Below are 15,277 nucleotides of genomic sequence, written 5' to 3' on the forward strand. Positions count from 1 at the left end.
CTAGACGTAGCAGATGCCCTCTTGTTACCATCGCAGTCCTAGGTATAAACAGATCATGGGAGAGATCCTTGTATTGTCCCCTCCTGTATTTATACATAATTATTTGATTACCCTTTAGCCGTCTTTTTTCCAGGGTAAATAATCCTAATTTTGATGCCTCTCTGGGTATTCTATTTGTTTGTTTAGTTGTCCTTCTTTGAACCCCCTCAAGCACTGCATCATCCTTCCTGAGCACCAGCATCCAGAACTGTACACAGTACTCCATGTGAGGCCTGACAAGTGCCTTGTATAGTGGGAGAATAATGTTCTCATCCTTCGTCCCTATGCCTCTTTTAATACACCCCAAGACTTTATTAGCTTTTGCATCAGCTGACTGGCATTGGATGCTCCAATTAAATCTACAATCCACTAGTACCCCAGTTCTTTTCCTATATCAATTTTCCCTAGTAGTACCCCATTTAGTGCATACTGGTGACGACTGTTTCTCCTGCCCATGTGCATAACCTTACATTTATCCACATTGAACTTCATTTGCCATTTTTCTGCCCAAGCCCCCAGCTTGTCTAGGTCCTTTGGTAGCCGCACATTATCCTCCGTTATATTAATTGTCTTATATAGTTTTGTATTATCTGCAAATATTGATATTTTACTGTGCAGCCCCTCTATCAGGTCGTTGATAAATATATTGAACAGAATGGGGCCTAGTACTGAGCCCTGTGGTGCCCCACTTGCGACGGTGACCCAATCAGAGTACGAACCATTTATTACCACCCTCTGCTTCCTATCTCTGAGCCAGTTCTTTACCCAGATACACACGTTTTCACCCAATCCAAGCTGCCTCATTTTATACAGCAACCTATTATGCGGCACGGTGTCAAATGCTTTAGAGAAATCCAGATATATGAGATCAATAGACTCTCCCAGATCCAGCCTAGAGCTTACTTCATCATAGAAGCTGATCAGATTGGTCTGACATGATCGACCCCTCATGAACCCATGCTGGTGAGGAGTTATTCCGTTGTTCTCCTTGAGGTATTCTAGGTTGGCGTCTCTCAGAAACTCCTCGAATATTTTTCCAGTTATTCAAGTGAGACTTACCAGCCTGTAGTTACCAGGCTCTCTTTTTGACCCCTTTTTGTAAATTGGAACCACGTTGGCAATGCGCCAATCCAATGGTACAACCCTGGTTTTGATAGTGTCCATAAATATAAGAAATTTAGCTATCACATCACTGAGTTCCCTTAGAACCATTTGGTGTATTTCATCTGGACCCGGTGATTTATCGATTTTAATTCTCTTTAACCGGCTCTGCACTTCCTCCTGTGTTAGGGATGCTATATGTAGCGGGGGGTTCGTTTTATTCCCCTGCATCTCATGTGACATTTCCTTTTAGTTCGTGAATACACTTGAAAAGAAACCATTTAATAGATTTGCCTTCCTCCCATCGTCTTCTATGATTTCTCCTGCATTATTCATTAAAGGGCCAGTGCTCACAGTGCAAATCCTTTTGCTGTTAATATTTCATGAATTCATGAATAGGTGAGTGCTGCCTCTGATTGGCTGAGCGCAGCAACCAATCAGAGGCAGCTCCCAGCTGTCATTCAATAGCTGAGAGCTGCCTCTAATTGGTCAAAGTGCTCAGTCAATCAGAGGCAGCCCTTTCTGAAAAATCCTCAGAGCAGTGGAGAAGAAGAGTCGGCTGGACGCGGCTGAGCCCTGGCAGCTGCAGAGAGGTGAGTATACATTTTTTTTATTTTTGACACATTTTTGGATTGATTTTCAGGGAAGGGCTTATATTTGAAGCCCTTCCCCGAAAATTACTTCAGCGCTTGCCGGCAGCCCATTGCTTTCAATGAAGCTGGCTGTATTGCCAGCTCCATTGAATTCAATGGGAGAACATCGCTCTCCTCTGCCACAGCTGTGACAGCTGTGGCAGAGGATTTCTTCATCTCTGCGGGCAGTCCCATTTTCACTAGACTCTGTGACAATGCTGTCACAGTGTCCAGTGATAATGGGACTCCACGTAGAGATGAAGAAATCCTCTGCCACAGCTGTAGCAGAGGATCGCGATGTTCTCCGTATGTCAATGGGGCCACCGCAGCTGCCGCCGGCCCCATTAACCACAGGTGAAACCCCTGGATGTGACAGCCCTGGGGTTACTTCGTTGCGGTTTGACACCTCTACTATTTGCCTTAATAATAAGATTTCAGTTTCTTCTGTTGCTTTGGGTGGCCTATAGAAAACCCCTATCAGCATTTTATTATTTTTTTCTCCCCGTATTTCTACCCACAGAGATTCCACGTGTTCATCTCCTGTCCCTATATCCTCCCGTAGCCTCGGCATGAAGTACAATTTAATGTACAGACACACCCCTCTCCCTTTCTGTTCACCATAGTATCTTCTAGAGATTGTAACCCTGTAAATTCACCACCCAGTCGCACTTATCATCAAGCCATGTTTCAGTTATTCCAACTATATCGTAGTTTTCATCGGTCATTGTCGTTTCAAGCTCACCTACTTTGACGATCAGACTTCTTGCATTCGTAGCCATACAATTTATACAGCTGTAATTGTTCTTTAAATTCATTTTGCTACTAATGGTACTGTTGGTTGTTCTGTCAGTTCTAACTGTACTAACCCCACCCCCTGCTCGACCCCCATTCCCATTACTTGGACCCAGGTCGTTATCGACACTGTCTACCCCTCTGTTTATCTTTTTGCCCTCCCCCAGTCCCTAGTTTAAACACTCCTCCTGCCTTCTAGCCATCTTCTCCCCCAGCACAGCTGCACCCTCCCCATTAAGATGCAGCCCGTCCCTACGGTAGAGCCTGTAGCCGACAGCAAAGTCAGCCTAGTTCTCCAGGAACCCGAACCCTGCCTTCTTACACCAACTTCAAAGCCACTTGTTTACCTCCATAAGATTCTGCTGCCTTTCTAGTGTGGCTTTTGGTGAAGGTAGTATTTCCAAGAAAACTACCCTGGAGGTCCTTGCCCTAAGCTTGGATCCTAGGTCCCTGAAATCGTTTTTGAGGGTCCTCCATTGACCTCTAATTTGTTCATTGGCGCCAATGTGCACCATGACCGCTGGATCCTCACCAGTCCATCCCAGCAATCTGTCAATCCGATCCGCGATGTGTCGAACTCGAGCGTCAGGAAGACACACTGTTGGACATTCCCGGTCTTTATGGCAGATTGCCCTATCTATCCTCCTTATAATTGAGTCCCCCATCACTAGGACCTGTCTAATCTGCCCTGCGCTCCCCGTCCCCATCTCACTAGAGCAATCATCTCCCTGGCGTTCAGAGGGCGTGTCGTGCTGTAGCGGTGCTGGCTCTGTAATGGCATTCCCCTCATCTGCCAACTTTGTAACTTGTTGGGTTGTGCCAGTTCAGGACTAGCCTCCCTGATTCTCTTCCCTCTACCCCTTCTAACTATTACCCAGCTAGCTGTCTGCTCCCCCTGCTCTTCCGTGCTACCATCTGCCCCCGCCTCTACCCCAGCGAGTGCCTGCTCAGTGAACACCAAACTCCTTTCCATGATGCCAGTGTTGCCAGTCGCTCATTTAGATCCAGTATTTGGGTTTCCAAATGTGCAACGAGCATGCATCTTGCGCAACAGTATGCACCCTCTATCGGCTGATCAAGGACCATGTACATTGCACAAGTAGCACACTGGATGACATTGTCAGGCAGGGAGCTCATCCTAATGAGGATCTACAATTTACCTGTGGAAGTAGTGAAGATAGACTAGATCGCACTCCAAGCACGCCTCCGCCCGTGCGCAGCCGCTCACACACCTCTGCCCGTGCGCAGCCGCTCACACACCTCTGCCCGTGCGCAGCCGCTCACAGACCTCTGCCCGTGCGCAGCCGCTCACACACCTCTGCCCGTGCGCAGCCGCTCACACACCTCTGCCCATGCGCAGCCGCTCACACACCTCTGCCCGTGCGCAGCCGCTCACACACCTCTGCCCGTGCGCAGCCGCTCACACACCTCCGCCCGTGCGCAGCCGCTCACACACCTCCGCCCGTGCGCAGCCGCTCACACACCTCCGCCACCTCCGCCCATGCGCAGCCGCTCACACACCTCCGCCTGTGTGCAGCCGCTCACACACCTGTGCCCGTGCGCAGCCGCTCACACACCTCTGCCCGTGCGCAGCCGCTCACACACCTCCGCCCGTGCGCAGCCGCTCACACACCTCCGCCACCTCCGCCCATGCGCAGCCGCTCACACACCTCCGCCTGTGTGCAGCCGCTCACACACCTGTGCCCGTGCGCAGCCGCTCACACACCTCTGCCCGTGCGCAGCCGCTCACACACCTCTGCCCGTGCGCAACCGCTCACACACCTCTGCCCGTGCGCAGCCGCTCACACACCTCTGCCCGTGCGCAACCACTCACACACTTTTTTTTTTAAACGCTCACTCACTTACTAGTTGCTCTCGTTCAATCACCCAATTATGCTTCACTTACACCACACACACAGACACTTACACTGTTTTTCTACACTTACACACTCACACTCTTACACGTCTTCACTCAGTCACAGTCACACACTTAGACCCACAGACACACACACAGAATATACTTATCAGCTCCCCTGCAGCTCCGATGATGTCATCTGCAGGACCTCTCTCTTGGCAGCTGTGCTCTCTGGCCTCCTGCTGTGCCGCTCCGCTGACTATTACTCCTCTTCTCTCCTTTTCAGCCGCTGGACATATCCTTCCAGCAGCCCTCTGGTTTTCTTGCGGCTCTGGTGTAGCTCCGGCGTTCTCCTGCTCCTCGGCTCTCTGCTCACCGGCTCCCGCTGACGACACTTCTGCCCGCTCACTTCCGGATCACAGTGAGTTGCAGCTCCTACATCCACTCTAGCTGTGGAATGGGTTGCTATGATAGAGCCTTCTGCTCCAGGAAAATGATCGGATAACAGGTGTTGTAGTCCTTGGGGGTTGGGGCCTACCTGGGTCTGCCGATGCAGCGTCCTCCTTGAGGTACTTGGCGTTCACCTCATCCGCCTTGCCCTCCGCTCTCAGTAACTGGTTTCCTCTTTGGCCCTCATTGCCACGGGTATTAATTGTGTCCACATCCATTACTGACTCCTCAACGGTATTTTATTTACTGATGCGTGGCTCGTCTCTCTGACGTCGGGGTGGCGCACTCCATGGAGTCAGGATCTAGTCCCCGACCTACTTGGTCCTGCTCGGCTGCAGGCTTGCCCACTTGGTGCACTGCACACTAACTCAGACTGTCTTGCTTCTACTCTGCCAGGTCGGGCACCGCCCCACCTTTTATACTATCCCCTGGTTTTCAGGGCGACTTTTGGTGCGTTGCACCAGAAACGGGTTGCTACACCCATAGGGTAGAGTGCTTAAACCAAACGTTTTTTACAAGATGCTCTGCAAAAAGATAATTTTTACTTTAATATTTCAAGAAAACGTAGGGTCTGAGCACCACCAGCTACTATAGCTATGCAGGATTCAGGATACGATGCAGCAGATGGAGCAACTAAATTACAATATTTATTGATGAACAAAGAAATAAGAAAAAAACATTTGATGAAAGTGAGAAAACAATTAAGGTATGTTCACGCGGCGGTTTTTGGTGCAGCTCTGCACTCGAAATTTACCCCGCCAATGGCTAAAAGCTGTGTGCAGAATTCTGGCGCTGAGATAAGTGTTTCCGTGTCAAGAAATGACATGCCACTTATAATGCTAAAACTTGCAGAAACGCAATTTCCTGCATTGGAATTCCACACACGAATTTTGCCCATTGACAGAGGAAATTCTGCATGCGGATCCGTGCCAAAAACCTTGGCAGAAAACTGTGGATTTTGACATGGTTTTTAGAGGTGGAATTTGGCATTGAAAATTTTGCAGCGGTTCTGCCATGTGAACGTATCCTTATACTTTCCCCTGCGTTTGGTCTAGACTCTGGGTATTATAAACTATACTGGAATAATATCCTAGGCTTAATAGCAATAATTGCTGCTACGATCAGTATACTCGAACAAAGACACAAAGTATGAAATGTGGTACAAAGTCTCTCTTTAAGCGTAGGTGATCCCACCTCTAAACCACATTTCCCTTGTAAAATATCTCTTGGGACATTATACTGGAATAGCAGCAATTTGTCTGTCACAGTCCTTACACCAGATACGGATAATTGCAGTGGGTCTACTGATGTCTAACGATTAGAGATGAGATGAGTTACTCGAGCCGAGCTTTTTGTAATGCTCGAGAGCTCGTTTCGAGTAAGGAACCCCATTGAAGTCAATGGGAGTCCGAGCATTTTTCAATGGAGCCGCGGCTGCTGCAGGTGGCTCCATTGAAAACAATGGTCTGCCAGCACCCCTGAATTGTTTTTCATGGAAAAACAGCCCTTCCCTGAAAAACAATAATTTTAGTGTAAGAAAAAAACAAAACGTACCTCTCCGCTGCTGCCGTGTCCCCCGCGGGGATGCAGAACACATCTGCCGCATGCAGCAGATGTTTCCTTCATCCCGCTAGTAAAAAGAATTCCCTGCTGCTATATCTGCCACATCTGTGACAGATGCAGCAGAGGAATTCTTCAATTTCCTACCGCAGCTGTCACACATGACAGCTGTGGTAGAGGATCCTGCTGCTGGCACCCCGTCATTGGATTTCAGGGAAGGGCTTTAAATATAAGCCCTTTCCTGAAAAACCAGTAAACGTAGTGTAAAAAGAATACATACTCACCTCCCTTCAGCTGCCGGGGCTCAGCTGTGTCTTCTCTCTGCTGTCCCTGACTCTGTAGTGCTCATCTATCAGCAGCCGGGGATTTAAAATACCCGCCTGCTGAAAAAGCTGATTGTGATTGGCTCAGGCACTCAGCCAATCACAGGCAGCTCTCGCCTGTCATTCATTTGGCGAGAGCCCTTCCTTGAAATCCAATGACGGGGAGCCGGCAGCAGGATCCTCTACTACAGCTGCCATGTGTGACAGCTGCTGTAGGGAATTAAAGAATTCCTCTGCTGCATCTGTCACAGATGTTGCAGATGTAGCAGCAGGGAATTCTTTTTACTAGCGGGGATGGAGGAAACATGCGGCAGATGTGTTCTGCTTGCCCGCGGGGGAACACGGCAGTGGTGAAGAGGTAAGTTTTTTTTTCTTTACTGTAAAATTATTGTTTTTCAGGGAAGAGCTTATATGTAAAGCCCTTCCATGAAAAATAATTCAGGGGGGAAGGCAGACCATTGTCTTCAATGTTTGAAAACAATTTAGTGTGTGTCCTGTCTCATTTTACACTGTCTATTTTTTGCTAAAGTGTATGCAAAATACTATTTTTCATACACTTTAGCAAAAAATAAATGTGGGGAAGAGAGTGTGAAATTTGCTCGAGCACCCGAGCACCATTTGGTGCTCGCTCGAGTAACGAGTACTTTTGAGTATGTTAATACTCGAACGAGCATCAAGCTCGGACGAGCATGCTCGCTCATCTCTACTAACGATCTCTTTCGCTCTGTCGGTGTGCACACTTATGGTCCTTGGTAGAGGTTAGCCTTACTTACAGTTGGCTGTGCTGCTTTAAACGATCCATTTACTTCAACACAACTGTTCGATGCTGGGAGTGCTACTCTCTGTTGTTGCTTTAGCCATTTGCTGGCGGTTGTGGATTAGTCCTCCAAAGCTGCCGCACTCTCCCCTCTCAGCAGCTTAGGCAGCAGCTCCTCCAGCCTTCTTACTAGTTCCAGGTACTATGCTGCAAAAATTGTCCCTTTTATGGTAAGGCATCAGCCAATCAGCAAGTGTCCGGTAAGCATGCTTACTTCTGTTGTGCCAAAATTTAACACACACAGTGACTTTGGTGCATCTCCATGGTAACATTAACCCATCGGGTGAGTACATTAAAGTATAACTTGGATGACCCCTTTAAATGCATATTACAAGAAAGCCAGAATGCCTATTAGTTCAGCCTGCATGCTATTCTCTTCAATGCAAGTGCATCATACAATTGCTGCAATTATGATAAATATGTCCTATTATTTGCCAGCAGAGCGCTAATGTTAATAGCATTTATCATGTGCAGCCATTATCATGGTCCCTGGTACATTGGGCAGTGCTGGACTTAGCTTAGACGGCACCCAGTGCAGAACGTTTTTCTATACTTCTCGTCATTAAGAAAGAAACTATGCGGTATATTACACGGATAGGCAGTCCACAGCAGAAGAGCTTAGGAAATACATACAGAAGCAGAACCAAGCTCATAACATAAATACAGCAGCAGCACCAAGCTCATAACATAAATACAGCACTGGAACCAAGCTCAGTACATAAATACAGCACCAGAACCAAGCTCATAACATAAACACAGCAGCAGAACTGAGAGATTTTGCTGACGGTTTGGCAACGGCACTTTGGAACATCAGAGGGGAGGAGACAGAGCCGGGAGGAGGAGGATTCACGTAGCCCCACAAGATGCTGCTGCATGGAGAAAGAAGATCATCCGACCAGGTGGACCTAAGGGGGTGATCGCCTCCAACCTACATCTGCCTGGTGCAAGCTGATGGCTGGCACTCTGTGCGACCACCTAGTTTGCCCATAGCTAACGTCAGCCATGCATCTGGGTATTCACCTAGTTTCCTTGTCTGTCTTCTCCATCCATTACTTGTCTCCTTGGGCCTTTCTTGTGTTATCTCTGAACTTTTCACCCTCAAGTCTCCAGGTCCAATAAAGCTTTGATTGTCTTCTCGCTATAAGTGCGCCCCATCGCAGTCTTAGGAGGACCGTATTTAATCGCAGCCCCAGTGAAATCCAAATTCCTTCCTTCTCTGCTCTTCCAGTTAATTGTAGCCTTAAGATGCATTTTGTTGCCATACTGTACAATTAATGCTATTTATACACAGTTTTTGATGAACAGACTCGCAGCGGCAAGGAACAATTAAGCATTAATTTCTTCTCTAGCTAAGAAATCAATGCAAGACCCCACGGTAGCCGGGATAAAACGCAGCGTGTCGCTCCATCCGCGGAACTTTTAATAGCAAATGTTGGGAAATAAAGCAGTGTAATTATAGTTAAACACGGCGTCACGCATATTAAACAATATCCGGAATCTTTTAATCACATCCAGGCGTTTAGGGACGTTCAGCTTCAGCACACAGAAAATTAATATGATCCAGAACATATAAGAAAGACTTAAAGGAAAAGTCCACATTTAGCCGACCGCTCACAGCGAGAAGCTACATAGATAGTGGAGTAACTTTATGAATCTTTTCCTTATCTTGTACAGATTTGGAACTGTATGATTTGTGGTTTTTAACAGCCTCACAGTGCCTAAATAATACCGCTATACAGTGCTAAGTAATATTACTACACAGTACCAGCATGGTGCCATATGGTGAACCCAGTACGTATTAGCCCAGCATGGTGGCACTTTACCCATACAATGATTCAGTTAGATGGGAACACAAAAGATAAAGTGTATAAAACCGTGAAATACCTCCAATAGGCGTGACTTTATTACGACACGGATATGTCTGTCATTCCCACCATAAAAAGGATCAGAGTTGAAAACATCTTCAGCTTTGAGTCTCACTTTGGCCATTACCTCCAACCCCCCCGATGAGATTACAATGGTATAATCCTACGCTCTTTCATGTTGCTGTACATTGTATCCATATCGCGCTCTAATCCCCCTTTGTTGCCCTCTCTTCGGTTGATTCCCCTAAATGACATCTGTAATCTGTGCAGACGTGACCTTCCCTTTCATTGGGTCCGGATTGAAGAATGGAGACTGGATCTGAGTGCAAACAGATGTTTGGGGCTTATGTGGAGGGGTGCACTAATGCGTCATGTCTCTAGTCATATGACCCTGCAGCGTTGTGTACATTATTGCGGTACATTAAGATTTAGCTGTTTACTACGCCTTGTAAGTGCAGTAAAGAATTATATATGTGGTCTTGGTACATTCCAGACATGCCATAGCCGGTCACCAGGAGTGCGGAGAACGGCGTGACAAGGAAATGGCAGATCGTTAGGCTTGTAGTGTTTACAGGAAACAAGAACTGAAATATAGGTCCATCCAATCTAAGGCTGGCTGCACACGACCGGGTCGGATACCGCATGCATGAGCCCTGAGAGGAGCCAGGCCCTGTACTAGGGTTGCCACCTTTGTCACGAAAAAATACCGGACATGGTAAAAAAGGGACGTGTCGGGGAGGGGGGGGGGTGTGACTTGGGGGCGTGGCTTATCTCCTTTATCTCCTGGATCCTGTCCAACATTTGTGCGCATGTGCGGGATCCCGTCCAGCATGTTCTCACGAGTAGATGACATTTTGTGTGATTTACACGCCATCTACGCGCGAGAACACACTGCAGATGCTTGCATCGCATACAATCTACACATATACATGAGATACCCAGGTTACCCCAGCATGGTCCATATCACTATACACAGGAGATATACCTCCCCTGTATATAGTGATGCTGATGTAAGGCAGATATGTCCTGTATGTAATTATATGTACAACTGGTATAACGTATACCACCTAAACATACAGGATTGCATGTAGTACAGGGTACATACCTCATATTGCATGTAGTGCTCCTCCGCTCTCCTCCTCAGGTCCCGACACTGTCACTGCAGCGCTGGCCGAACATCCATCCTGATACCCACACATTACACACAACTGCACTATAGTCATCCTGATCCCCAGACATCACACACACAGCTCCATTACATCCATTCTGACCCCCACACACATCGCACACAGCTCTGCTACATCCAGTCTGACTCCCACACACATCGCACACACAGCTCTGCTACATCCATTCTGACCCCCACACACATCGCACACACAGCACTGCTACATCCATTCTGACCCACACACATCGCACACACACAGATCTGCTACATCCATTCTGACCCCCACACACATTGCACACACAGCTCTACTACATCCATTCTGACCCCCACACACATCCCACACACCCAGCTCTGCTACATCCATTCTGACCCCCACACACATTGCACACACAGCTCTGCTACATCCATTCTGACCCCCACACACATCACACACACAGCTCTGCTACATCCATTCTGACCCCCACACACATCGCACACACAGCTCTGCTACATCCATTCTGACCCCCACACACCACATACACAGCTCTACTACATCCATCCTGACCCCCACACATCGCACACACAGCTCCACTACATCCATTCTGACCCCCACACACATCACACACAGCTCCACTCACTCACTCACTCAATCCATCCATCCAGAACCCCATTGCTCCAACACAAACAGCTCCACTACATCCATCCTGACACACACACATAGCTGCAGAATCCTACCACAGCCGCAGAGTCCTACATTTACTTAGCCCCTCGTGGTCATGTGATCCCTGACTCCTCCCAACAGGGTATCACATGACATGACATCATCGGAGGCCCTGGAAGCTGTCGGCTCTGCAGGTCTGGGTTTCCCCTGATGTCAGGAGGGTTTCCCCTGTGGGAGGAGAGTTAACCGGCGCTAGGGGGCAGTGCAGGCTCTGAAAATACCGGCCAGTAATAGGGCCGGTAAAGAAAAAATACCGACACCGGCCTGACGGAAAAAATACCGGCCAGGCCGGGGGTTTACAGGCCCGGTGGCAACCCTACCCTGTACCCAGCTGGCATTCACGCATACCTGTCATTTCTTTCTGCACTGCAGATGGTCCGCACCGCGAGCCGTTGGACATGCACAGTACAGTTCTCTTTTACAAGATCGCTGCTTTTCCTGCACCCTCGCTAGAAGGGCCGGACGGCTTCTATTGACTTCAATACAATCTGTTGGTGCGTAATCTGCACTAAAAAAAACATGTTGCGGTTTTTCCTCCATGAGCGAAAAATCGCAATTGATTTTCACTTGTGTGCAGGAAAAAACGCTTTTCCATACCATGCTCTGGGCATTATTTGCTGCGGAATCCGGAGGTGGACACCAACTCCAGAATCCACAATGCAAATCTGGCCATGTGCAGCCGACCTAAGAGAAAATGTTTTTGAACTCTTGTGTCATTACAGAATCAGACTGCTGCTCTGTTCTTCCCCCATTCTATACACTGCAGTTCTACCTCTGCATAAGGTGGTGTTACACCACTAGCAGCAGAATAGTAAGTGCATCTCTGGAGAAGGGTGTGTGTTTGAGAGCTCTGCAAGATCCAGGGTGTGGTCACCAGTGGGAGAAAGCCCAGCAAAGGCTACAGGTGCTGGGCTTGCTCCAGCCATGGAGTCCCAGACCTCCTCCCTCCTGCTTTGGTCGGGGGGACGGAGGACTGCACCCCAGGAGAAGAGAAGATCTGGTCGGGGTGGTAGCAATGTCACCCTGTCTCCCCTGGAGGAGCCTAAGATGACTTGCAGCCAGAGGAAGAAAGTGGAGGACTATGCGACAAAACAACATACGCAGGAAAGTTGGGCTGATCGCAAGGAGGGTGAATCGGCGACGGATGGGGCAACCCATATTGCCAAATACATGAAAGACTATGGGCATGTCGCGAAGCAGCTGAATAAATATAGGCAGGAACTGCGTGCTGCCCGCTATGATGCAGAGCGGGCCAGATCCTGTACTAGAAAATTGGCCATATCGCGGCAGATTAAAGCCTGTGAGGAGGCCATTGACTTCTATGAGGAAGAAAGGGAAAGGATTCTGCAAACAAGTGAACCTGTCAAAGAGAAACTCTTAAATGATGATAGGTTCAGCAAAATGACGTCGGTGAGCAGCGGTGGCATTAAAGAGTGCTCTGCCAGGCACTCAAGCAGCAGCTCGGAAGAATCTGACAGTGCTCAGGGTGGGCGAGCTGGGTGTTCCGGTGAGCGGCAATCGTCACTGCCAGGTGAGACTACTGGGCCCAGCATCCCAGCTGAACAGGTCAGCCAGCCATCCATGCCCAGCGAATCTGACTTGGAGGACGCTGATGACAGCTGCAGCAGCAGTGGAGAGGGGGCACTAATAATGCGGCAGATTCAGCTGCAAAATCCCCAGATAGGCTGCGGTCCTTCTATTTTGGAAAAGATTTGTCCCCGGAAACATCTAGCAAGAAGAGGAGGAAAAAGGAAAAAACATATATTCAGGAAAAATGTATTTATGTCACCAAGCACTCTGGTTTGGCTCTGTGGTGGGTCTGGTGCAGGGGACTGGGGAAGAGAGGGTTAATGCGGCCCAAAACTCCAAGCCTGCTTGTGTCAGTAGTGGGAAAGGGGGAGTACAGGAGGTAGAGAAGAGTGTTGGGAAAGTGAAGGGTCGCAGCCAGTCCAGAGGTGCTGGCGCTGTTGGTCACGTCCCAGTGGAAGTGGGGGGGGGGGGGGGGGGATGATCTGGTGCCAGGTCCCACTTGTGGTGGCTTGGCTGTCCCCCCTGTGTCCCTAAAATGCCTTTTGGGTGCAGTGGGTGGTGGCCGGGTCTGACGATCCTCCAACCCATGGTAAACATCCGCCTGTTGCCGGAAGGAAAGTTGGAGGAACTACAACTCCCAGAGTGGCTAAGGTGGGCAGAGCTACAGGCACTAAAGTCAGGAGAAATGTTGAAAGGCCAGACACGGAAGGTGCTGGTGTGCATCTCCAGCCGCCCACCGGAGGTGCCATGGACTTGCCCTCTGAGCATAAAGGGAAAAATAAGGGTAAAGGTAATTTGGGTCCTGGTCTAGCAGCTAATGGAGAGGTGAGTGAGGTAATGGATGTGGCTGTTGTTACTCCTGCTGCCCCTGTTCCTGCAGGGACCCTGGGAACTCCAGGTGTCCCTGGTTCCCCGGTTAGTACGCCATCTTGTGTACAGGTGGGTGGGGCTTCAGAGGGTAGTCAGGGGGTGGGTCAGGATCCAGTCGCCCCTCCAGCGGTGACAACATCTGGTAGAAGTTAGGCTAGTGTCGCCGCTGGAGGGAGGGGAGAGGCGTCCTCCTTGTCTTTGGGCTCTGGGGACGGCGCTTTGCAGCATCGCCTCTTGGAGGCCTTGAGGAGGGGGAGGGCTCGATGATTGTAGGGGGTAGAGTAGTGGATTTGTCTCTATGAATAGAGAGACATGGACTCGGTGCCTTCCGAGAGCAAAGGGGAGAAACCGTATGGTCCCTGCCAACAACCGGGCAGGACATTGGCCATAGGAATGTGGCCCGTCTTCAGTGGAGAGGCGATGATGCATGCCCCTCAAGGAGTAAGGTGCTAGAGCTTCTGCTGAAGATGGGGCTCAGGGCAAATGACATCTACGCCCTGATCCATCCTTACGGCACGTCTGAGTTCGACATGAGTTTTGTTCGCCTAGAGGGCCTTGAGCTCTTGTCCTAGGTACCTCAAACTCTCTCCTCTTCTTCGGAGGAGGCAGACAGTGAGGTACCTAGGACAAAGATGAGGCCGGCAGGGGGCGCTGAGTCTTCCTCTTGCGAGGGTTCAGTAGCCTCCAAGGGGAGTGCTGGCCTGGAGCCCGGCGGCAAGGAGGACAGGGTCGAGGAGCCCCCTGCTATGGACCTTTCAATAAGCAAAAAAACGTGGCAAGGGGTAATCCTCAGACCCGGAGGAGAAGGGGGCTGAGAAGAAGAAAGCCATCTAACTTGATCACCAATGATGGCATCACCTGCTCCGTTGATGCTGGCATCCATTAATGTTGCCAGCATTAAGTCTGATATGGCTAGATTTGCGGCCTTTGATTTTCTCGGCCGCGTTGAAGCTGAAATTTTGTTTTTGCAAGAGACAACGCTGCCAAATTTGGCAGCTGTGCATAAGGCAAGGAGGGAATGGAGGTCTGGTCCATCTTACTGGTCTCTTGTGGCCGAGCCATATAACAGAGTGGCGGTCCTTTTTTACCACAGCAGTTGAATGCCGACGGGTTTGTGAGGGGTTAATTCTAGATTTTCCCCTGTACTTAGAATAAATAAGAAAAATACATTTAATTTCTCTTCCAAACTTACTCCTTATCTGTCCTGTTCCCGCTATATGACCCTGAATCTGTTCCCATATGCCTTATCAGTTCTCTCCCATGTCTTTTTCCTTGAGAAACTCACTCGTTTCTGAGAAGCCTATCCAAGGACATATTATGTTTTGATACAGTTGTCACCGGGCGTTGATATATTGTTTATGTAGGAGACGTCTTTGAAAGACATATTGTTCATTAAAATTTGCAGATGTCCAGCGACCTTGGGCATGCGCAGTAATTAAATAACTACGTAAGCAAATTTCTTCTATAACTGTAACCTCTGCTGAATAAACCTTCACTTCGCTTATGACAATCCCATGGTGCATGTGGCTGTCTATTTGCGTTGTCTGAGTACTCACATCTAAGACTAATTCGGAAGCA

At 48.9% G+C, this 15,277-nt stretch overlaps 1 long non-coding RNA gene across 1 annotated transcript in view; it reads left to right on the forward strand.

Annotated features, from left to right (window-relative positions):
• Window positions 1–4,735: 4,735 nt before the first annotated feature.
• The window catches only part of LOC136580664 (uncharacterized), a 44,260-nt gene continuing 33,718 nt past the window's right edge, over window positions 4,736–15,277 (forward strand). Inside the window, exon 1 of the long non-coding RNA XR_010786997.1 lies at window positions 4,736–4,840. This is a non-coding gene — a long non-coding RNA (uncharacterized lncRNA). The remainder of the gene's footprint in view (window positions 4,841–15,277) is intronic.

The sequence above is a fragment of the Eleutherodactylus coqui genome, chromosome 10 (genome assembly GCF_035609145.1).
Source record: "Eleutherodactylus coqui strain aEleCoq1 chromosome 10, aEleCoq1.hap1, whole genome shotgun sequence".
NCBI lineage: Eukaryota > Metazoa > Chordata > Amphibia > Anura > Eleutherodactylidae > Eleutherodactylus > Eleutherodactylus coqui.